This window comes from Ovis canadensis, chromosome 3, assembly GCF_042477335.2.
Source record: "Ovis canadensis isolate MfBH-ARS-UI-01 breed Bighorn chromosome 3, ARS-UI_OviCan_v2, whole genome shotgun sequence".
NCBI lineage: Eukaryota > Metazoa > Chordata > Mammalia > Artiodactyla > Bovidae > Ovis > Ovis canadensis.
Genome location: NC_091247.1, coordinates 211,900,989 through 211,927,211, shown reverse-complemented (window position 1 = coordinate 211,927,211; position 26,223 = coordinate 211,900,989). Strand labels below are relative to the sequence as shown.

The window sequence follows — 26,223 nt, the reverse complement described above, 5'->3', positions numbered from 1 at the left end:
AACTCAAAAATTAATCACTATGCTAATTAATTTAACTGAGAGGAAAACCTCACTAATAGAGTTAAGAATCAAGTATATGAATAATACTTAAGTCCATCAAATAATTTATTAATTTTATAGAGACCTGCTGAAACATTGTGCTCAGAATAAAGCTCTTAAAATAAGTACTATTCAGAAGTGTGTACCATTCTGATCCTGGTTCAAAATCAGTTATGTAGTTACATTATGCACAATTCTGATGGGTTTGATTATTTGAGTAGTTCACAAACTATAAATGGTAGATTAGAATAAGGGATGAAAATATGCCTAGGGTGAAACATAAGACTACACAGCAGGAAATGACGGTTGGGAAAAAAGAGAGAAAACAATGTAAAGAAGAGGTATTTAACAAAAAATCTTGTCATTTTGAATCCCTTCCTTTGGAGGTGTATAGTAGTAGGTATTTCTATTTGTCTTAAGTCCATGTTCGTAGAAGCAATCCAAATGTCCATCAACAGATGAGTGCATTAGGAAGATATGGCACATATATACAATGGAATATTACTCAGCCATTAAAAAGAATGAATAATGCCATTTGCAGCAACATGGATGGAACTAGAGATTATCATATTAAGTAAAGTAAATCAGGCAAAGAAAGACAAATATCATATGATATTTCTTGTATGTGGAATCTAAAAAATGATACAAATAAATTTATTTACAAAACAGAACAAACATGATTACCAGGGGGAAGAGTGGAGGGAGAGGAGGGAGATAGATTGGGAGTTTAGGATTGACATACATACATATATATGGGTTTCCTTGGTGGCGCAAGTGATAAAGAACCTGCCTGCCATATGAGAGACTTAAAAAGACTCTGGTTTGATCCCTGGGTCAGGACGATTCCCTGGAGGAGGGTACGGCAACCCACTCCAGTATTCTTACATGGAGAATCCCTTGGACAGAGGAGCCTGGCAGGCTATGGTCCATAGGCTGTATATACAGGGAGGATGGAGATGGACATTTCAACCAAGATGTATTCAGTACGGTGCTGGCTCTGGTTTGGAATGCAGGTAGATACGGCCACTCTAAGGGTGGTCACTTCCAGGCAGGCCATTCTGCCTAGCTTGGAGGACCTACTGTACCACATCTTCCCACTGGACAATTGATAATCTTCTGAGTCCAGGCAGGAGCCCCTGGTGCAGACAGATGTACTCCAGCCATTCTCCTCATCAGTTCTGTGTGTTCTGGGCCCTGGATCCATGGGAACAGAACTGTGGTTGCTCCATGCTGTGGCTCACTCCTCATCTTCATCTTTGTTTTCTAATGGTGGGTCTGACAAATGAAGCCCCAGGGCTCGCAGAGCCAGAGAAGACAGTTAAGGGCCTTCAGGGACTTCAGTTCCATCTGCTCAGGAACAATGCCTCCTCCATCACACATGGATCTGATCCTGGATATCAGCAACTACATCTTCTCCGTCACCCACTGGTGCTGGCTCTACCTCTTTCTGTTCAGGATCTTGGTTCAGGAGTAGCCAGCTGGTCTTGCTCTCATTTCCTCTGGTTCCTCACTGCTCCAATCCCCAGTGCCTTCTGTAGGGCCTCGGTGTAGTCTGAGTTCCTCCGTCTGATTTCAGGACACATGGTATCTCCCCCCTAGAACTAGAACTGCTGCTGGCAATGGGCAGGTGCCACTCAGAGCCGAAGGTTGAATCCCAGGCCCACTCTTTTCAATGATCCTGTGTGCCTGCATCAGCTCCTGGTCCGTCATTAACCATTCCATCCAAACTCACCTGTCTCATTACCTAGGACCTTGGCTCTCTAGTGAGAATGAAACAATGGTTTCAAACTATCTGATTTAACTCCTAAATAAGTTAACAAAAAAATAGCGTCTGGAACTAAAATTAAGGATCCCTTTGTGTTAAACACCTTTAACCACAATTTCACTGTAATGATTACAATTTTCAGCTATCTTGGTACTCTTTTTTTTTTTTTTTTGCAAAATATGTCTTCTAAAGAGTTGTCTATAATCCCCTCTCGACTTACTCCTCTTAGTCTCTTCCTTGAACCCACATGAATGTCTGGTTTTGTTTTTTTGTGTATGGTGTTCTTCTTTTTCTCTACCTCTTCCCCAAAACTGCTCCTGTCAGAGTCACGGGTGACCTCCCCTAACTTCTGACCCTCTCTCTGGCCAGATGTATCCCTTGGTGGAATGGAATCAACCTCACCCTCCCTTCTGACTGATGGTTGGAGGAGGTGTGATCACATCCTGAGTTCTGATAAGAAAATGCTGTGGTTGGGGAAGCCCTCACAGTGCCTTGCAAATGTGTGAGAACCTTGTGATCTGCACTGAACTACAAAGCAGCCCCCAGCCACAGCCACCACTCTTTCCAGCTGAAGTTGACCTGTTGTATTTTTTGTTGAAAGTTCTGTGAAATCTCCTTTCACCAGAAAAATAAGGCCAATGTGATAGACATTGGCCTCTCTACAGGAAGCACTGAAAACCTACTATACCTCCAAGCAGTAAAGACTCGTTGACACTCCTGTATGCACAGCATCATTAAAACTTTTAATCTGCATGGTTGATCTTCTGCCAGTTGTAAACCTCACTATCTGTCTCTAAGCCAAATACTCCAATTGGAATTTTGGAAGTGGACAAGGTAATTTTTAAGCAAACAATGTTGGATTTTAAAAGTGCCCTGCACCCATAAAGAAGAAAACTGTGGTAAGCATGATCTATTATAAGAAAACTCAGAGAAATTCTATATCTCCGTGGGTTGGGGTGGCTCTGTCTCAGCCCTGAAGGGACAGACGAGACACACTTTAAAAAGCACGTTTACCACCAAAGAAGTGCTTTTTCTCATGTGTACAAAGGGGACCTCATGGCTAGCAGGGATCTTGTCTCAGCCCTTCAGTGTTCACAGAGGTTGGCCTTGGAGATAAATTTGTTCCAGGCTTATTTGGAACAACTTCAAACCATGGGTCTCCCGGGGCTTACTTGAGGCAGATACATTGACAACAGCACCTCAAAATGCCAGAGGGAGGGTTTCAATTAAGACAGGGAAGGCTCCTCTGAAGATAAGTGGCTTTGCCAAGAGCACCAGCATGTGTGTGTCTGTGTGTGTGTGTCTATGTGTGTGTGTAGGAGGTGGTAGTGGTACATCTTACAGTTAGTTGTTTGGGATAATAGTGTAGGAACCAGGTTTCCTGGTGGAAATTCTTGACTGTTTGCTTATTGCTTCTGTGACCCTGGGCAAACTACTCAACTTCCATGTAGTCCAATTTTTTTGTGTGTGCTCAGTCGCTAAGTTGTGTCTGACTCTTCTGCAACCCCATGGACTATAGCCCATCTGACACCTCTGTTTACAGGATTTCCCAGGCAAGAATAGTGGAGTGGGTTGTCATTTCCTTTTCCAGGGCATCTTCCTGACCCAGAGATAGAACCCGCGTCTCCTGCATTGGCAGGCAGAGTCTTTACCACTGTACCAGCTGGGAAGCCCCACTCCAATTTTACCTGTTGTAAAATGAGCAAAAAAATGTATCTATGGAGAAGGCAATGGCACCCCACTCCAGTACTCTTGCCTGGAAAATCCCACGGATGGAGGAGCCTGGTAGGCTGCAGACCATGGGGTCGCTAGGAGTCAGACACGACTGAGCAACTTCACTTTCACTTTTCACTTTTATGCATTGGAGAAGGAAATGGCAACCCAGTCCAGTGTTCTTACCTGGAGAAACCCAGAGATGAGGGAGCCTGGCGGGTTGCCGTCTATGAGGTTGCACAGAGTCAGACAGGACTGAAGCAACTTAGCAGCAGCACCATCCATCTACAGGCAGTTCTGTTTTATTCTGATGCTTATACAAAGGGCCTGAAACCAGCTAGAGGCCAGAATTGAAGAAGTAGCACCTTTGAGCCCCATGGAAGAACACAGAACCAGACACCTCAAAGTCCCCAAACTCCCCCTCCAAACAATAGACTTTTGGGGACAGGCTTCTGATGTGCTTACTTGGACAATATTCAAATCTTTCTAGTGTGTTGATCAAAATTTCCAGAACTCTTTTTAATTAAGAAGCAACTTCATGAAACTGCTGACCAAAAGTCCAGTGGAATAATTAATACCTTGGTTTGATCCCTTGGAAGATTCCCTGGAGAAACGAATGGCAACCCACTTCAGTATTCTTGCCTGGAAAATCCCATTAACAGAGGAGCCTGGCAGGCTACAGTACATCAGATTGCAAAGAGTCAGACATGACTGATTAACTGACATTTCATTTTCATTTAAGGCTAAATGAACTGATGAGGGATATTTTACTGTGGTTGTTTGGAATACTATTAATGGTTTCTAATGCTTGAGGTTTCTGTATCTATAAAGAAGCCTTTTTTTTTTCCATTCCCTGTAACTCTTAACAATCTAATAGATTCTTTGGTAAACTGAAAATGACACATTTCAAAATGATTTTCCGATTTTTACTGTCTACCCTTGTCCACCCCAACCTCAGAAATGTTTTGTCTTTACTTCTCATGGAAATACAGTCATCACAAAGTTTCAAAGAAAAGGAAACCCAGAAGCAATACCACATTCTTAGAAAACTCATCTTTTTTTTTTTTTAATTCGTCTTTGAGAAGAACAAAGCAAAAAGCATCATCTCCATCCTCTGAAATACTACTCATGAATGAAGAACCATGTGAATTCTCTTTCAGTCTGTAGAATCTGTGGATGACTTGGAAACAAATTATCCTGAAAAGTTACCCAACACAGATGTCTGCCTTAGCTTATGGGATAACAAATCATGAAAGGTGCCCAGTGTCCACAATGACAAGTGCTACTTCTGTTTCTGATTGCCCAGAAATGACTGATACAATTTTAGCATTGCATGCTGAAATCTGGAATAAGCTCTTATCCAGGCTTTAAGAGGTAGCTAAAAAGAAGCTAAGTGCAAAGCCTAAATGAGGCTGAAAACATTCTCTGAATCCACAAGGTATTCCCTTTGTATCTTTGTGAGATATATGTCAAAATGATCTGACTCAGTCCTTGGCAATTACACTGGAGAGTCCTCACAAAACTCCATGGGACAAATACCAAGAAACTAGAAATATAGATAGAGAAAGCACACATGTTATGATAGGACAAGATGGCAGTTGGCTGTGTAAGAAAATAGAAGTTATTGAAACCAAACCAAGAAAATGATAAAATGAATTGTTTCTTTTCAATTAACACAAAAGATAAAATGACAAATGGAGCGAGGAGAACAGAAACCAGTGTAGGGATGTTGGAGACAATAACAATGTGGTCATGAGTTGACAGCCTACCAAGCTATCAGACATGTAAAACTGATGTTTCAATTGTTACAAGGAAAACATTCTAGCAGCTTCATTAGTACTGCATTAAAAAATGGAATCAACTCCAAGTAGAAAGGACACAAGGCAAGATGCACTGTATAATAATGATTTTTTGACTCCTTTAAATTGAATTGATAAAAAATAGCAGCTGCTTCTTATATGAAAAAGCATTCATTTTATAGACAAGACTACAAACCCAAGTAAGACGTTCAAATGAAATTATAAGAGAGTATACATCCAGATTCAGAATGGCTACTCATTTAAACCGAAGTCTCACGTTGTCATGGGGTCTCAGGAGCACAGTGCCATGACCATGACTAATGGCAAAGTGGCTCATTTCTGAAATCAACTTCCAGGTCACTTAGAGATGCTGGTTCAAAAGTCCATTTGTGCCAAATTTGGAAGATGCAAAAACAATGTTTAAACAATATTTTGGAACTAACACTTTCGATCAAAGTTTTCAAATTACCAGGACAAATCAAGTTTTTTTTTTTACCTTTTCTTGTGGAAGCAGAAAAGACAATGTGACACCCACAGCTGCTCGAGGTGTCAATACTCCTCCTAACCCTGCTCAAAATGAATAAAATACAGTAGTGGGAAGAAATGTGTGGTTTTCGCTGGGATAAACTCCTTCTCTCTCATTAATTCATTGAACAACTAATTTTCCTCCCCATTCTCATATTAAAAAAAAATAAAACAGGAAAAAGCAAACTAATGATGGCATCAGCTGGAAACCTGTAGACATCTATATCCCTCCAATAACTCTAAAAACTGCTCTTCCATGACCATTCTGAGTTTCTTTGCCTTCAATTTTTACCCTTTCTGTAGTGGAAAGGTCACAGTCTTTCTGCAACAAATTTCTTTTACATTTCAAAAATCTGACCTAATACATATTCAAATGTATTTTTTTTTCTTATTACAGTCCATTCTAAAGAATCCCATCCTGTCAAATCAAAAGAAGTTACTTTCCTTTAAATAAAATATATGAATAGATGATTAAGACACATGTCTCCTGAAGTACAAGAGAACTGTTAAATATTTCACAAGCCCACCTCATGCTACTGGAGCCTATTGACAAAATTCCATGAACTTGATCTATCTCTTTATTGAAGTCTTCTTATATATTTTTATTGCTATTGTTGTTAAGCTGCTCAGTAATGTCTGGCTCTTTGTGACCCCACAGACTACAGCCCACCAGATTCTTCTATCCATGACAAGGATACCAAAGTGGGTTTCCACTTCCTTCTCCAGGGGATCTTCTTGACCCAAGCATTGAACCTGCGACTCCTGCATTGGCAGGCAGATTCTTTACTGCCAGGAGCCAGCGTGAGGAACTCCGCCCATGGCAAAGGTCATGAGGAAGGAGGCTTGGCATACGCAAAGGCGTGATCAAGCCTCAGGAGACCCCCTGTTCCTGAGCATCTAACCCCCAAACCAGAGTCTGTTTTATGCTCTCACCTACACCTCTGACTTTACGGGGGCTCTCCCCCATAACCGTTTCTCTCAGAGAAGGAGTAAACGTGCAGCTCCAAGGCAATAAAAATTCTTGGGCGTGACAAGAGTGTTTCAGCTTACGGACTCCTCTGAAGGTTATCTAGCCCACCTGTATAGGTTCCTAAGGCCACATGTGATTGATTACAGCCTCCCAACCTGAGAGGCACAAGATGTTTTAGACTTACTAAAGGCAAATTCTTTTGGGGAGTTAGAAATTATTAGTATAGTGGGTTGGTTAGGAATTATATTGGTGAAGGGTTTTTCATTTGTTGTGTCAATAACTGCTGCTAATTCCCTGCTCTGGGTGGGACAAGGATGTCTCAGGTCAAACCTCTCTGCTGACAGACTAGCTTGTGTGACAGGATTATCCATACTCCTGCCACATGACTGTTTACTACCTCTCAACCATAAATAGCACAGAGAGTTTTGGAGTATTTTGAGAGTCTTAATTAGCACAGGGCTTTTTCTTCTTGTTGAGTCAATGATTACCGCCAGGCCTCCATATCCTTAGGCACCTGGAAATATATTAATCAATATATTTGGACTATAGAAAAGGAAATATAGTAGTTTTTAAGGTTAGCAATACTAGACTTTTTGAGTTAATGAATTTTCTCCTTTGTAATAGGTCACTGTGCTTTGTCATAAATCACTGTGTCCTTGTTATGTAAAAATGTAGCTTTATCACTATCTTAAGACCAAATAGATCTTAAGGGGAACATTGGTGAAAGGATTTTCATTTGTTGGGCTGATGTTTGCTGCTAAATCTCCATGTTCCCTACCCTTATAATGAATATAACTAACATATAGGAGAAATAAGTATTAACCTTTAAGCATATAGGAGAAATAAGTATTAACCTTTAAGACTAATCATGTTAACCTTGGGTTAAATAAATTCCTTTCTTGATTGTAACTCACTACACCCTCACCCTATAGGAATGTAACTTTATTTGGAGGGTGGTGCCTGGTTTAAGAAAAAACACCCTTGGAAGAAATAAGTTTTTTGGTTATCAGAAAGAAAGGATCATAAAATGTCAGCAGGTCTCACTCATGGCCAGAAGATGATGTACCTTTTTCATACATTTATGTGAAGCACCTGATTTTGATAAAGGTCAGGACTGCTGACTCCCATGTGACTCTGTATTCATCCCTATGTGTAACAAAAGGTATATAAGCAAACCCAAAAATAAAGAAATCGGATCAGTTTCCAGAAAGAGTGATTCCCCCATGTCGCTTCTTTCTTGCTCCCGCTTTTCTGGCTGAATTCTCATCAGGAGCATGGATGCAATTCCACGTAATCCAAGTTATTCAGCCTCTTTTTCTCCACTAATCTTCCTACTACACTATCCGTTTCTAATATCTCTATATATCTGTATTTAAATATGTATTTTTCCAAAGACGCCGACTCCGTCCCCACCTTCAAATTCCCTGGATCCACCGGGGCTAGACCCCGGCACTTTACTACTGAGCTACGAGGGAAACGCCATCTTTTATTACCATTTTGTAAGTATTAGGACTCATATCTTATAGACATATTGTTAGATTTCTACTTACTTCATTTTCTTTAGAATAATCATAAATAGTATTCCCACCAGGAATCCTGCACAAACCTCTACACCAGCCTCATCTACTAGGGGTCAAACATTAGAAGCAAGAAAAATACAGTGTCACAGCCTTTGAAACTAGCCAAATATGGAATTTTTCATGAAAAGGAATGTTACTCTAACATTCAATATTTAAGCGAAAAAAATAAATGTGCAGGAAAGGAGGATAGTCCAGTGAGAAAGTAAGAAAAGATAGAAAATTTATTTGGTGGCCAATCAGTGTTTTCTAGGGAAGAGGGAATCTTGACAAAAGACATACATTATCTCATTGGAAAGTGTCTCTGTAAATATTTGCTGAGAGACTTTTAGTAAGTTAGATGTCCTGTACACAGTCTTTTATATCTTCCAGTCAGATAGTCAGATTCTTGATCTGGGTATCCAGTTCACCTGGAGCTAGTTTTCTCTTATTGTGAGAAGGACAAAAGCTGCCTTTGAAATGTATGAAATGCTGCCCCCAACTGACAGGAATAGCTAGACCTTGACATTGCTAGGAGATGACGCAGCAGTCACAGTCAGGACTGCATATTTTTCTGTTGGAGAGGTGGGAACATCACAGGACACCAACCTCATCAAAGCCACTCTGTGACCATAAGAAAATGAAAGAAAAATCTCCAAAACAGTGCCAAAAAAGCCAAGGCCATCTTATAATTTTCTAATTGGACACGACATTATCTGATTTTTAATTTCTAAGTTTCATCATTCTACAGTGGGGGGGGTTGGGTAGTTATCTTGAGAATTAATGCTTTTGAACTGTGGTGTTGGAGAAGACTCTTGAGAGTCCCTTGCACTTCAAGGAGATCAAACCAGTCAATCCTGAAGGAAAATTGATCCTGAATATTCTTTGGAAGGACTGATGCTGAAACTGAAGCTCCAATACTTTGGCCACCTGGGGCAAAAAGCCAACTCATTAGAAAAGGCCCTGATGTTAGGGAAAGATTGAAAGCAGGAGGAAAGGGGGATGACAGATGATCAGATGGTTGGATGGCATCACCAACTGAATGGACATGAGTTTGAGCAAGCTCCAGGAGATGGTGAAGGAGAGGGAAGCCTGGCATGTTGCAGTCCATGGGGTCTCAAAGAGTTGGACACGACTGAGTGTCTGAACAGAAACAATGATTTTATTGATTGCATCATATTCTATCAGTTGAATTTCCCATAGTTTACTTCATCATTCTCTTATTGTTGGATACAGAGTATTTCCACGTGTTTATTTTTATAATTATTGAGACAATAAATGTACCTGTTCAAATTGTTTTTACATTTATGATTTCTTAAAGTTATAGATTCCTGGGCTTCCTTGGTGGTCAAGTAGTTAAGAATCTGTCTGGCAATGCAGGGGACACTGGTTTGATCCCTGGTACAGGGTGATCCCACATGCTGTGGGGCAAATAACCCCATGTGCCACAACTACTGAGCCAGCACTGTAGAGCCCTTGAGCTGCAATGACTGAGCCCACGCGTCACAACTAAAGAAAGTCTGGGTGCAGTAACAAAGGCCCACCACAGCCAATAAACAAATAAATCTTTACAAAGATACACATTCCTAAGAGTATAACTTCTTGGCCAAATTATTTAAACATCTAAAATCCTAAGTAACTAATAGCGAGTTATACAACAATAAGTAATGATTTATTATCACTTTATTTATTGCCAAATTATTTTTAAAACAACTTACATGACCACAAACTATTTCAGAACAGTTAAAGGATACAATTTAGCATCATTTTCATGTTAATTTGATAGAGCATTGTAGATATAACTTCACTGAGAGTATGATTTTATTGTCTTTGATTAATAAAATTGAGTTGTACCTCATCAATTGAATTATTATTTGTATTTCCCATTTTATTCCTTTTTAAAAATTTTTTTCCCATAAATCTATTGGAATGTTAATGTTTCTCTTTTCAATTTGTAAGTGTTATTTAGAAACTTTGTTTTGAGGTTCCAGAAGCAGAAGAGCAATGTACAAGGACAGAGTATTTAACATTAAAAGAAAATCTTTTTTAACTCAGAAAAACTTTCTCTTTAAACATAAATCTTTGGGAGGGAGATCATGGAAGAGTTATAAACAAAAAGAGCAATTGTCTGAGCATCCAGGTTGGCCAAAATGAATCTTAACACATTTATAACACTGATATCACAGAAAATGAAGTGAAAGTGAAAGTTGCTCAGTCGTGCCCGACACTTTGCAACCCCATGGACTATATGGTTCATGGAATTCTCCAGGTCAGAGTACTGGCATGGGTAGCCTTTCCCTTCTCCAGGGGATCTTCCCAAACCAGGGATTGAACCCATGTCTCCCACATTGCTGGCAGATTCTTTACCAGCTGAGCCACAAGGGAAGCCCAAGAATGCTGGAGTGGGTAGCCTATCCCTTCTCTGGAGGATCTTCCCAACCCAGGAATTGAACCAGGGTCTCCTGCATTGCCAGTGGATTCTTTACCAACTGAGCTATCAGGGAATCCCCTGGTCCCTTCATATCCTGCCTGAGTTCTTTATATAACTGATGTACTGGGGCTTCCCTGCTGGCTCAGCAGTAAAGAACCTGCCTGTAGGAAACAAGGGTTCAATCACTAATCCAGGAAGATTCCACATGCCATGGAGCAACTAAGCCCATTGCCACAACAATTGAGCCTGTGCTCTAGAGCATGGGAACCGCAATTACTGAAACCCTCTTGCCCTAGAGCCCATGCTCCACAAGAGAAGCCGCCACAGTAAGATGCCTGTGCACTGCAATGACAGAGTAGCCCCTGCAGCAATGAAGACCTAGCATAGCCAAAAGTAGATAAATAAATTAAAAAAAAATTGAAGTATTAATTCATTATCAATAGTCCTGAAAATTCTGGATAATTATTGTTCCATTTAAAATTTAGTTATTTTCATCTATATAGTTCAATATACTGAGTTTAAGTGAGCCATTTTTCTATTATGCAATTTTTAAAAATATAAGTTTATTTATTTTCATTAGAAGTTAATTACTTTACAATATTGTATTGGTTTTGCCATACATCAACTTTTTTTTTTTTTTTAATGTTTTCTTAGCTTATAAGGCATCGGTGAAAGTGAAAGTTGCTCAGTTCTGTCTGACTCTTTGCCACCCCATGGACGATACAGTCCATGGAATTCTCCAGGTCAGAACACTGGAGTGGGTAGCCTTTCCCTTGACAAGCATAAGGTAATGGTATTCCTAGAATATTCCTTTTAAATTTATACCCATGTATAGAGTTCATTCATTCAGAAATGACTCTCTGCTAAGTCACTTCAGTCGTATCCGACTCTGTGTGACCCCATAGACGGCAGCCCATCAGGCTTCCCTGTCCCTGGGATTCTCCAGGCAAGAACACTGGAGTGGGTTGCCATTTCCGTCTCCAATGCATGAAAGTGAAAAGTGAAAGTGAAGTCGCTCAGGCGTTTCCGACTCTTAGCGACCCCATGGACTGCAGCCTACCAGGCTCCTCCGTCCATGGGATTTTCCAGGCAAGAGTACTGGAGTTGGTTGCCATTGCCTTCTCCAGAAATGACTTTGATGTTTAGTAAAAAATAAAATATTTTATTTCACAAAACTTTCATCCATTTGACTCAAGGCCCTGAGCAACGTCTTTTTTCTCCATCAATTTATTTCATCATCTTTAAAAGAAACTTAATAGTAATATAAAATAATACATTTATAGATGATCTCTTTTGTTTCATTTATCTGTCTCATGTCAGATTCACATAGAAAACTTGCTTAAATATTGAAACATGTTTAGTGTCTGAGGAGAGTATTCACTTGTTATTCCTTTCAGCATTATCTTTGAAATTTTTGATGTCTATTCTTTTTATCTCAAGTATTCCAAACACTCAAAATTTTCAAATTTGGGGTTAGCTGAAATACATACTTTTCAGAGTAACATATCTCTTCTTTTTGTTTTTATAATGTTATTTGTCATCTGCACAGAAAAGTGTGTTGACAAAATGCATATTTTTTCCTGTTTTCTCTTCATTGAATTGAGTTATATCTTGCTATGAGATGGGATGCTATTAAATTGGAAAGGAGAGCCCTCAGCTTTTGGATGTTTTCATTAAAGAACTGTCAACCTTCTTTAATATAAAACTGGAGAACAGTTTGATCATGTAGTGATATGAAAATTCTTACTGATGGTGTTACCAAATGTTGCTACTCTTCTCCACAGGTAAACCTCAGCAGCCTCTTGAGGCCAGTAGAAATTGTGGATTCAATTCAGAGAAGGAGGCAGGCAGCAGAGACAAGACCAAGCCCAAGCAAAGGGGCTTTTTGCTGAAATCTATATTCCAGCTCTCTAAATGGAGGTATGAGCTGTCTTCTACACTCAGTTGTGAGAATTCTATGACTTACTTATTCCATCTCAGAGTTGTGGTGAAGCAAGTGTGCAAAGGAATCCTCAATTCAAGCAGGGACTCTTCACTGACTTTCTGCACTGTCCTTGTGCCATTTCCTAAGTCAACAAAGCTTTTTTCATCTGGACAGTTTCTCCTTCAATCCTCCAGGCCTGGTTTAAAGACTGTGGTTAGAAGTGCTCAAAAACTACCTTTAGGTCACTTCCCCAAACTCTGTGTGTCATGTTCAGGTGGGAAAACTGCCAGTCATGAAGGAACTTGATGAATATATCCCATCAACTACATAGCTCTAGAAATTTCTGACATATTCTGACACATATTCAATTTAAATTTTAATTTATGGTACCATGCTGGACTTTCCAGGACTTTCAGCTGGGTCAGACAGTAAAGAATCTGCCTGTATTGCAGGAGACATGTGTTCAATCTCTGGGTTGAAAAGATCCCCTGGAGGAGGACATGGCAACCCACTCCAGTGTTCTTGCCTGGAGAATTCCATGGACAGAGGAGCCTGGCAGGCTACGGTCCATGGGGTTGCAAAGAATCGGACATGACTGAGTGACTAACACACTGGACTTTCCGTAAGTCATATATATTCAGGAGTATTTTACTGAGAAATTCTAAGAGCAGACAAATCATTCTTCACCAAAAGTCTCTATCATTTTGAGACATGTGTTGTTATTTACTTTAAGGGTATTTACCTGATCTCAGTAAAGTATTAAAAAATGAGCATACACATGCTATTGCTCTCCTGTATTCAAGTTCTGTCTCTCTTTTTTTTAAGATATTTTTGATTATAAGGTCTTTATTGAATTTATTACAATATTGAGTCCATTTGCTCTTTTGTTTTTTTTTTTTGGCTGCAACTCGCCAGGCTTCCCTGCCTGTCACCAACTCCCAGAGCTTGCTCAAACTCATGTCCACTGAGTCAGTGATGCCATCCAACCATCTCATCCTCTGTCATCCTCTTCTCCCCCACCCCATTCCCCTGCCTCTGCTGCCTTCAATCTTTCCCAGCATCAAGGTCTTGTCAGATGAGTCAGTTCTTCACAGAAGGTGACCAAAGTATTGGAGTTTCAGGTTAAGCATCAGTCCTTCCAATGAATATTCAAGACTGATTTCCTTTAGGATGGACTGGTTGGATCTCCTTGCAGTCCAAGGGACTCTCAAGAGTCTTCTCCAACACCACAGTTCAAAAGCATCAATTCTTTGGCACCCAACTTTCTTTATAGTCCAAATGTCACATCCATACAAGACTACTGGAAAAACCATAGCTTTGACTAGATGGACCTTTGTTGGCAAAGTAATGTCTCTGCTTTTTAATATGCTGTGTAGATCAGTCATAGCTTTCCTTCTAAGGAGCAAGCGTCTTTTAGTTTCAAGGCTGCAGTCACCATCTACAGTGATCTTGGAGCCCAAGAAAAGAAAGTCTGTCACTCTTTCCACTGCTTCCCCCTCTATTTGCCATGAAGTGATGGGACCAGATGCCATGACCTTAGTTTTTTGAATGTTGAGTTTTAAGCCAGTTTTCTCACTCTCCTCTTTCACCTTCATCAAGAGGCTCTTTAGTCCCTCTTCACTTTCTGCCGTAAGGGTGGTGTCATCTGCATATCTGAGGTTATTGATATTTCTCCTGGAAATCTTAATTATTATTCCTATTAAAGTAAGAATGATAATAATAGGTTAATAAATTTTAGGATACAATACCCTGGATAAAATAACTACTATATACATGTTAAACTTTTCATATAATTAAGTTCTCCTTGTGTATCTAAAGCATAAAATCATACAAATTCAGAAATATGTGAACGTTAAAGAAGAGCATCCCTGGTACACAGGAAAAAATTACTTTGCTAATAGACAAGTAAAGAGATCATCAATATTCCCCAATTCATAAGAATGGAAATAACCTGCTTATTTACAGATGTATGTGTATAAAAGTTCGTACCCCTTGGTGGCAGTATAATACATTGGATTAAACAGGACTTTAGCACAAGAACTGAATTAGGTTGAAATCTCAGTTACCTTATTCAATGAATTCAATACCTTGATTCTATGAATTCAAGCAAATTTTGTAACCTTTCTAAGTCAAGTATATAGTGGAAATAATTATGTCTGTCTTGACTGCATCACCTTAAAGCTGTGAGAATCACTTAAGAATTATGTCAAAGCATCTTCGATTTTAACATACTGTATAGAATGTCCCCAAACTTTCATTCACAGAATCACTGCAGTTATGAGGCTGTCTAGGAAAGTAATAAATGTCAAAAGCAATAGAAGCAAAATTATTCACTGATGAGCTGACACTTGCAATTTGGCTGCCATGCACCTGCTCTTCCCACCTGGCATTAGCCTCCATCTATGTCATGACATCCAGGAAGTTGTTGACTGTATTTCACCAGCTGGCAGATGCTAAAACTTAATGCACAGAGTGTGCTATGCAAAATAACCTTGCTTTCAAAGCATTTAAGATTTTCTGAGAGCTTTGAGATTTCTTTAAATAAAATTAGAAATTTGTTTAAATCATAGGCAAATTTACTGAAAAATGGGAGAACAACAGAATTATACAAATTAATACTTTAAATATACAAAATCAACAGGGCCACTAAGATTAGCAGCTGCTTCAAAGGAGAATGAAATGAATATTGAAGTATTAAGAGACACTCAATAAAAATAAAATCAGAGAGGTATTCTACTTTTTTCTGCAAAAGTGACACATTATATGATTATGTTGTAAAACTCAAAGAAGAGCTAGAGTTATGCTACTCTGCTATTATAAAATCAGGTTGAAAAATAATGGCCCTCCTAAAACCTCAACACTTAATTCTTTCCATTCTAAAAATTATTGAATATATACAATTGTAGCTTAAATCTTAAATATAAGATAAACTATTTTCCAACAGTATCGTACTTTATTTTTCAAGATAAAGCCTACTTACCTCTCCTCCCCCACCATTTATTATGAAATGTTAGTTTTTCTTTTAGATCAGTTAATGCAAGTGTACTTTATCTAGTGTTCAATTATACAATGAGGACTTCTAGTACGTTTTAAGATGATTTATTTAGGAAAAAATAAAGTCAGATTTGGAAATTGATAAAATAATTTGATATGGTTAGATACATATCTTGGTGAGGTTTTGTTTTCTTTTTTTTTTTTCACTCTGACTTTGTATTAACTATGCTTTTCTCACAAATGGAGAGACAGCTAATGCTCTCAGATGGACTGTTTATTTATACACATATGAATTTTTTGCTAATGCTTATTGACAATATATTTTCTTTTCTCATAAATTGTTACCTCATGTTTTCTTCTAGTTTTATATTGCTATTTTTTTAACTGATTAGAAAAAACCCCTTGTATTTTAAGACTATGGTTCCTTAATTGACACATACATTTCAAATGTTTTCTGTGTTACTTGTCTTCAATTTTTGTTTTAGTGTACACATGACTTACACTTGGTTTTTGGTATTTTTCTTTATTGTTCCTTTCTTTTTTGACAGTTATGGAGGATCATTCTCTACCTAATGTATTTCTCTTTTGGTCTAGCCTCCACTTGAATCATTGCAAAAGACCCTGATGCTGGGAAAGACCCAAGGCAAAGGAGGGCGGCAGAGGATGAGATATTTAGATAGCATCACTAACTCAATGGACATGAATCTGAGCAAACTCTGGAAGATGGTGAAAAACAGAGAAGCCTGTCATGCTGCAGTCCCTGAGGTTACAAGGAGTTGGACTGGACTTAGCAACCGAAGAGCAACAATCACGTGACTCGGTGCTTTTATGGCTGTACAAAGACCACTTTGTTCTGCTCTCTTTTGCCTAGACACCCTAAATTTTCTAATGCTATTTTTGATTATTTTGCCTGTCACAACGTTGCTTCCTCAGTAATCTGTAATCAGGAGAATGTCATTCTTGGCTGAACCAGATTCACAGTAGGTGATCAAAAATGATGATTATTCAGATGTGAATATTCACTGGTAAAGTTTCTCCTAGGATGAAGGAAAATTAAATAAAGACATTTAGGTGGTGTAGAATAAGTATCTTCGGGAATATTGTTTTAATTAATTTATTTTTTAAATTGAAGGATAATTGCTTTACAGAATTTTGTTGTTTTTTGCCATGAATCAGCCACAGGTATACATAGAAATTATGAAAGAACATGTTGAAGGGTCCAGACACTACATCAGATAACATGGATATAAATTCTAGCTCCAATACTACATTAAGTTGCTCATTCTCCTTGCCACTCAGTTTCCTCGCCTGTAAAATGGGAATAATAGCCCTGAGAGAGTGGTTTAAATGGTTGAAGGAGATGGGCATCTCCATAATATTATAAGTATGCAATATTATTTTAATAATGTCATTTAAGTAAATTATAAAAATCTTTATTTTTGCTATTTCCAAGTAGGTGAATACCTCTCTCATCATTTTCATTCTTAGCTCTAATCATTTGTATATTTAAAAGAACAAATTGCTCTTTACATTCCCTGGGCTTTGTCAATTCCATTAGTGTATTTTTTAAAAAAATATAAATTTATTTATTTTAATTGGAGGTTAATTACTTTACAATATTGTATTGGTTTTGCCATACATCAACATGAATCCACCACCGGTATACACGTGTTCCCCATCCTGAACCCCACTCCCTCCTCCTTCCCTGTACCATCCCTCTGGGTCATCTCAGTGCACCAGCCCCAAGCATCCAGTATCATGCATCGAACCTGGACTGGCAATTCGTTTCATATATGATATTATACATGTTTCAATGCCATTCTCCCAAATCATCCCACCCTCGCCCTCTCCCACAGAGTCCAAAAGACTGTTCTATACATCTATGTCTCTGTTGTCTCACACACAGGGTTATCGTTACCATCTTTCTAAATTCCATATATATGCACTAGTATACTGTATTGGTGTTTTTCTTTCTGGCTTACTTCACTCTGTATAATAGACTCCAGTTTCATCCACCTCATTAGAACTGATTCAAATGTATTCTTTTTAATGGCTGAGTAATACTCCATTGTGTATATGTACCACAGCTTTCTTATCCATTCATCTGCTGATGGACATCTAGGTTGTTTCCATGTCCTGGCTATTAGAAACAGTGCTGCGATGAACATTGGGGTACACATGTCTCTTTCAATTCTGGTTTCCTTGGTGTGTATGCCCAGCAGTGGAATTGCTGGGTCATAAGGCAATTCTATTTCCAGTTTTTTAGGGAATCTCCACACTTTTCTCCATAGTGGCTGTACTAGTTTGCATTCCCACCAACAGTGTAAGTTCAGTTCAATTCAGTCACTCAGTCCTGTCCAACTCTTTGTGACCCCATGAATCGCAGCATGCCAGGCCTCCCTGGCCATCACCATCTCCCGGAGATCACTCAGACTCACATCCATCGAGTCCGTCATGCCATCCTTGGTCGTCTCCTTCTCTTCCTGCCCCCAGTCCCTCCCAGCATCAGCATCTTTTCCAATGAGTCAGCTCTTCGCATGAGGTGGCCAAAGTACTGGAGCTTCAGGTTCAGCATCATTCCTTCCAAAGAAACCCCAGGGCTGATCTCCTAGTGTACGAGGGCTCCCTTTTCTCCACACCCTCTCCAGCATTTATTGCTTTTGGATAGCAGCCATTCTGACTGGCGTGAAATGGTACCTCATTGTGGTTTTGATTTGCATTTCTCTGATAATGAGTGAGTGAAGGAGAAGGCAATGGCACCCCACTCCAGTACTCTTGCCTGGAAAATCCCATGGATGGAGGAGCCTGGTAGGCTGCAGTCCATGGGGTCGCTAAGGATCAGGCACAACTGAGGGACTTCACTTTTGATTTTCACGTTCATGCTTTGAAGAAGGAAATGGCAACCCACTCCAGTATTCTTGCCTGGAGAATCCCAGAGACAGAGGACCCTAGTGGGCTGCTGTCTATGGGGTCGCACAGAATCGGACATGAGTGAAGCGACCAAGGAGCAGCAGATAATGAGTGATGTTGAGCATCTTTTCAAGTGTTTGTTACCCATTTGTATGTCTTCTTTGGAGAAATGTCTATTTAGTTCTTTGGCCCATTTTTTGATTGGACCATTTATTTTTCTGGAATTGAATTGCAGGAGTTGCTTGTATATTTTTGAGATTAGTTGTTTGTCAGTTGCTTCATTTGCTATTATCATTAGTGTATGTTTTAAAGCTACATTTGTTAGGCATTCTGCTAGATGATCTAAATCCAAAGATTAAAACAAAGTTATCCTTTATATTTACAAAGATAACTTTAATATTCATATATTAAGTAAAAAGATATAAAAATTCATACAGTAACTGAATGATATTGGGGTCAACCTTTAGCTTTTTACTCTGCTCTTTTAGTTAACACCATAAATTCTATTGCTATAATGTCATTATTTCCTTTCTTTCAGGGCTTCCCTAGTAGCTCAGCTCGTAAAGTATCCACCTGAAATGCAGGAGACCCTGGGTGGATTCCTGGGTCAGGAAGATCTGCTGCGGAGGGAATAGGCTACCCATTCCAGTATTCTTGGGCTTCCTGGTGCCTCAGCTGGTAAAGAACCTGCCTGCAATGCAGGTGACCTGGGTTGGGAAGACACCCTGCAGTAGGAAACAGCTACCTACTTCAGTATTCTGGCCTGGAGAATTCCATGGACTGTATAGTTCATGGGGTCATGAAGAGTAATGTTGGAATCTGAATGATATTGGGGTCAACCTTTAGCTCTTACTCTGCTTTTTAAAATTAACACCATAAATTCTATTGCTATAATATTATGGTTTCCTTTCCTTTAAAACTACTATCCTTTTTCTTCACTTCTTTTCCATATTCTGCTCCCTATTTCCCCCTTAATCCCTTATAGCCCCTTGAAGAATAGTCTTGAAAGGATCCTTCCTTTAATTCCAAACCTTCTCTTTTTTCATAGCAATTCTTTTGGCAATACACTTGGCTCTCAACCACTTAGTTTGCTGATTCATATCTACTTAATACACATGCTGATCTAAATTATTATTTTTTGTGCAAAATGTCAAATCAGGAAAGCATATTTGATACAATTTTAGGTGAACCACAGTTTTCAAAATACTTCAGAGAAATGCCATAAGCATTGTTTGAGAGGAAGTAAGCTGCCAGGAAAGGTTATCCTTCCATTGTTACTTTTCTTTGATGTAGAAAAGAATAATTTAGAAATTTGCACACAACTCTTGGCCAAAATTAAACTAAGTGTGTCTAGAATTCAAAGCATAGAATAATCTCTATTCTGTTACAGAGGAAATAATATTTTTGCTCATGTAAAAAGCCAAGCCCACCACTTGTACTCTAGAATCCATCTCCTCTTGATTTTTCTGAAAACATTACATTTACAATTATTTCTCATCCACCCTTTTTTGCAGTATTCATTTTTATCTTTTCACTGATTCATTTCCATCATCAAAAAAAAAAAAAAAAAGGCAACCTAAGGGAATGAAAACCCCATGCTCTAAGGTCCACCATATTTAAAATAAAATCATTTTCCTTGATCATATATTTTCCTCCAGCTATTATTCCATTATTCCTTCCTTCTTCTCACTATATTTGTCAAAAGATTTGGCTAAATACACACTCTCAAATTCTTCATTTTCTGTTGTCTTTTCAACTCATTCCATTCTCTTCTCTTCACAAAATTATTTCTGATCAATATCACTTGGGACTTCCACATTGCCAAGTTAATGGCCATTTAACTATCCCTGTATTTCTTGACCTCTCAGCATCCTTTGACATAGTTTGCCACCTCTTGCTTAATAAAAACTTTCTTCTCTGTGTTTCCGAACACATCTCTTTCTTTTTTCTCTGACATCCTCAGCTACCCTTTTTTAAAAATTTTATTTATTTATTTTAAAATATAAATTTATTTATTTTAATTGGAGGTTAATTACTTTACAATATTGTATTGGTTTTGCCATACATCAACATGAATCCACCACAGGTATACACGTGTTCCCCATCCTGAACCCCGCTCCCTCCTCCCTCCCTGTACGATCCCTCTGAGTCATCCCAGTGCACCAGCCCCAAGCATCCAGCATCATGCATGCATCAAACATGGACTGGCAATTCATTTCATATATGATATTACACATGTTTTAATGCCATTCTCCCAAATCATCCCACGCTCTCTGTCTCCTACAGAGTCCAAAAGACTGTTCTATACATTTGTGTCTCTTTCGCTGTCTCGAATACAGGGTTATCATTACCATCTTTCTAAATTCCATATATATGCACTAGTATACTGTATTGGTGTTTTTCTTTCTGGCTTACTTCACTCTGTATAATAGGCTCCAGTTTCATCCACCTCATTAGAACTGATTCAAATGTATTCTTTTTAATGGCTGAGTAATACTCCATTGTGTATATGTACCACAGCTTTCTTATACCCTTTCTTAATCTCACATACTTGCTTCCTCTCTATTTTAGCTCTAAATGTTGGAATTTCTCAAGGACAGTACTTAGCACTGTAAGTACACTCTTTGAGTGAGCTCATTCTGCTTCATATATAGTTCTTTTTCTTGAGTTACAGTTACAAATATCTAAATGTATATTAAGCATTTCCATTTGGATGTCTAATAGGCATCTCAAACTTATGTCCAAAATCAGATCACTCTTTTTCCAAATACAATTCCTCATTTCTTTCCTCTTGTCTTCTTGACTTTAGACAAAAGTCATATTTAATTTCTGTTATTACACATTTGGTCTTCTCTTGTGGCTCAGAGGGTAAAGAATCTGCCTATAATGTGAGAAACCGGGTTCGATCCCTGGGTGGGGAAGATCCCCTGGAGAAAGAAATGGTAACCCACTCCAGTATTCTTGCTAGAGAATTCCATGGGCAGAGGAGCCTGGTTGGCTACAGTTCCTGGCGTCATAAAGAGTTGGACTCGACTGAGTGACTAACACACACAAACATACATGACACATTCACTCTTTCTGTAATTTCCTTGGTTTTTCCTCAAAAATAAATTCCAAAGATAGGAATAACTGTATCATGTAGAAAAACACCATTATTATACTTCTATATGTGAGATGCAGTGAGTAGTTAGAGGGAAATCTATGTCGTGAAATGGATACACTTAAGCAAGCAAGATCTAAAATCAGCTTAAAGTCGTTCCCATTAGGGAACTAGAGAAGGGAGAATATTTTAAACCTCAAAGACACAGATTAAAAAAGAAATAGTAAATATTTGAGCAGAGATAAATGAAACAGAAAAACAATAGAGAAAATCAGGGAAACCAAAAGCTAGTTTCAATAAGATTCATTAAGAACCTTGGTATCAATAAGATTCATCAAACTCCAATCAGGATAAGAAGAAAAGGGAGAAGAGAGAAATGACCAATATCAGAATTAAGAGATTTCATGGCAATGAAAAGGTAACCTAGATATACCAGAGACAATTTTATTCCCACAAATTTGATAACAAATAAAATGTGTTAATTCCTGGAAATACACAAATTACCAAAATTCATACAAGGAGAAATAGATAAATTGAATAGTCCACATCTATTGAAGTAATTGAGTCAATTACTAGCATCCTTCTAAACCATTAAAAAAAAAAAAACAAGGCCAAATGATGTCACTGGTGAATTCTACTAAAGTTGTAAGAAAGATGTAGTACCAATTGTCCACAATCTCATAAAAGAAATAGAAACAGAGAAAACACCTCCTGAGAAGACATTCTATGAAGCCAATATTACTGAAAGTAGAACAAAAACATTATAAAAAAGTAAAACCACAGATTTATATCTCTCATGAACACACCAACAAAACAGTCAAAAAAAATTTACAAATGAAATCCAAAAATCTACAAAGGAAGTATACATCATGGACAGTTGGGTTTTATTTCAGGTTTGCAAAGCAGATTGGACATTCAAAAATCAATAAATATAATCCAATATATCAATAAGCTGAGGAGAAAAAACATGTAATCAAGTCAGCTGGAAGAAAAAAACAAGTGACAAAATCAATACCCATAAGCACTCTGAGCAAATAAAAAGCTTGATAAACAACACTTATTTAAAAATCTACTGTTAACATCATATTTCATGGTGAGGTACTTTTCCTTTTAAGCTCAAGAAAAAGGCAAGGAGTCTACTCTTACTGCTCCTATTCAGCATTGTATTAGAAATTCTAGATCATGCAAGAAAATCAAGAAATAAAAGGCATAAAGATTAGAGAACAAAACATAAACCTATATCTTTTAGCAGATGATATAACTATCCAGTTAGAGAACCCAAAAGAATCAACATAAAAAATTCTTGGAACTAAGAAGTGAGCACAGAACATTTGCAAGGTTCAAGGTTAATACATAAAAAGTCAATTTCATACATACATACCAGCAATGAACAACTTGAATTTAACATTTAAAAATACCATTTACAATAGCTCAAAATTTGAAATATTTAGATATAACTCAAGCAAAATATGTACAAATCTATATGTGGAAAACTATAAAGCACTGATAAAATGAATGACATCAAAGAAGATTTAGATCAATGGAGAGATATTTCATGTTCACATATTGGAAGACTCATTACTGTAAAGATGTTGATTCCTTCTGACTTTATCTATAGACTGTAATCACAAATTCTCTTCGAACCTTTTCATAGGGATCAACAAACTAACTCCAATTATGTAGGAAGACAAAAAGTTCTAGACCAGTCAACACAATGCTGAGGAAGAAGAGCAAAATTGAAGGACTCACAGTACTTGATTTCAAGACTTATTATAAAGCCAAAATAACCGAGACAAAGTGGTATTGGTGAACATATAGACATATAGATCAACAGAACCAAATGAAAACCCCCAAACTAGATACCTTATAATATAGTCAACTCATTTTTGAGAAAGACACAAATACAATTCAGTTGAAAAAGGAATGGGCTCCATTTAAAATAAAAACTTCTGTTCTGTTAAAGACACTTTTAAGTCACAAAGCAGAAAAAAAAAACATTTTTTTTTTTTGCAAAATACATATCTCATTAAAGGACTTGCAGTCAGAGTAAGTAATTCAATACTCAACAAAAAGTAGCCAAACAACTCAATCAAAAAATTGGCAAAAGATTTGAAAAGACACTTCACTCAAGAAGATATAAAAATGGAAAGAGCACATGAAAAGATACACAGCATCACCTGTTGCTAGGAAAATGCAAACTGACATAACACTAAACTTCCATTAGACACCTGCTAGGATGCTAAAATCAAAAGTCCTGACAATACCAATTGCTAATGAGGATGGGAAGCAACAGGGACTCATTCTTTCCTGGTGGAAATGCAAAGACATTCAAATTGAAAGACAATTGGCTTTTTTTTTTTTAAATAAAACTAAGCATAGTCTATCATATGATTAAGCAACTACCGTTCTAGGTAGTTTTCAAACTGATTTGAAAACTTATATCCGCAAAAAAACTGCACATGAATGTTTATGGCAGATTGGTTTATAATTGCCGCAAACTGGAAGCACTCAAGATGTCTTTCAATAGCTGAATGAGTGTGCAAAGTATGGTACTCAGATGATGGAAAGAGCGATAAAAAAGAATGAGCTATCCAGCCACAAATGTATATAGATAAATCTGAAATGCATATTTCGTATTAAAAGACATCAGTTTGAAAATGCTCTATTTTACATAATTTCATTGATGTGTTATCCGGATAATGCAAAACTGTAAAGAAGGTAAATATTGTCAAGGTTTGCATGAGAAGTAAGGTTGAAAAGTGAAACACAGGGGATATTTCAGGGCAATGAACCTCTATTCTGCATGATATTGTAATGGTGTGTTCATTACGTTATGCTTTAGTCAAAACCCATGAAGCTCACAGAATTTTATGGCAGAAAAAGTGAATTTTAATGTATGCAAATTAAAAAGATAATGAAGTCTACTCTGTAAAATGGACAAGTGTTTTACTTGTTTAGGATGAGTGAGAATGGGTGTGGCTCTCCTATGACATGGAGGTAGAGTAAAAATCACCATGAGGGGATACCAGGCATCTAATGAACCCCCCTACAACTATCCCATTACCTAGATTAATAGTGATGTTGAATGGATGTCCTACAAAAGCATGATTGTAGCAAACTGTGAGAAGCATCCACCACTGTTTAGAGGGATTTTTCTGGTGAAAACTTCCTGCATACCTGTGAATCAGTGTGGACTACCATGCTCTTATCTGATGCCTACTTACTGACTTATCAGCCCAGAAAAACTGGGTGTCAAATTCATGAGATATTAGTAAGGTTTTCCCTATGGTGAACAAGTGATCACTGGTTGAATGGCTACAAAAGGAAAAAAGTAACCCTTCTGCTGCTGCTTGGCAATATAACATCTTTACCTGAAAATTCTTAGTGGAATATGACAGATATAGTTATTGACAAAGAGAAAAGCAAATTCTATATTTTAATGGTCTTTGGTACCATTTCCTTTTCTGTAACAGAGATAGGAGTAAGATGCACTGATGCTGTGAAGAGAACAAAATCTTTAAAGCCTGATGTACAGCTGCCAGGAGTAGGCTAATATTACAGTCATTCAAGATGGGACAGGAAAACACCAGCACAGCACTGGTGTTAAAGGGGAAGTAAGAAAAACCCTGAATGGGTTGAAATGACATATAGAAGAAGAATCAAATGCAACATCATCACATGTACTTCAAAGAACTACCCATCATGATGAAGAGGTCCTGTTATTCAGACCAGAAATTCATTAATGGGGACAGTAAATAGAATTCAAAACAGACACAGACTTTCAAACCTAACTTCATTGCATGTAATTAAAATATTAGAGGAGTATAAAGTGACCAGATATGGGGATTTTTATGCATGATTCCAGTGCTCAAAAATCACACAAAAAATCTTATTTACAGTAATACAACTTAAGACAATATTTGATATTTCAGTGCCAGTATACATTATTCAGTGATGACATCTTCAAGACGACCCCAACAGAGTTCACTCAGTTATTCGCTGTGTATGGAGTAGCACTGGATTTTTCTATGTTGTTGAATTATGCACTAACAATGAAAAAGTAAGAAGACACTTACAGATATGTATAGGAGAAAGCACCTGTGTTTGCACAGGAAATAAACCTCAACATTGTGAGATAAATCACTGTGCATGATGGGTTCTGAGATTGCAAATACAAATACAACTTGACTCTACCAGATGAACAAGGAAAAGGATGCTTGTTTTATTTTTCACAATCACTGTGGCAAAAAAATCTTGTTTGGGGGAGCATATCACTTTCATGCATTGGAGAAGGAAATGGCAACCCACTCCAGTGTTCCTGCCTGGAGAACCCCAGGGATGGGTGAGCCTCGCGGGCTGCCGTCTATGGGGTTGCACAGAGTTGAACGCGACTGAAGCGACTTAGCAGCAGCATGAGTATATGACTATAGTTATTAATAGCCAACACACTAAGTGTTCATCCACGCAGTTTGGAGTTCTATTTCTGCCCTTAGAAGA

The 26,223-nt window shown here is 38.0% G+C and overlaps 1 long non-coding RNA gene across 1 annotated transcript; it reads left to right on the top strand.

Annotated features, from left to right (window-relative positions):
• Nucleotides 1-6,433: 6,433 nt before the first annotated feature.
• On the top strand, nucleotides 6,434-16,814 carry LOC138438335 (uncharacterized). The gene is made up of 4 exons (XR_011256294.1): nucleotides 6,434-8,310; nucleotides 11,453-11,585; nucleotides 12,583-12,718; nucleotides 16,311-16,814. It is a non-coding gene; the product is annotated as an uncharacterized lncRNA (long non-coding RNA).
• Nucleotides 16,815-26,223: the final 9,409 nt, after the last annotated feature.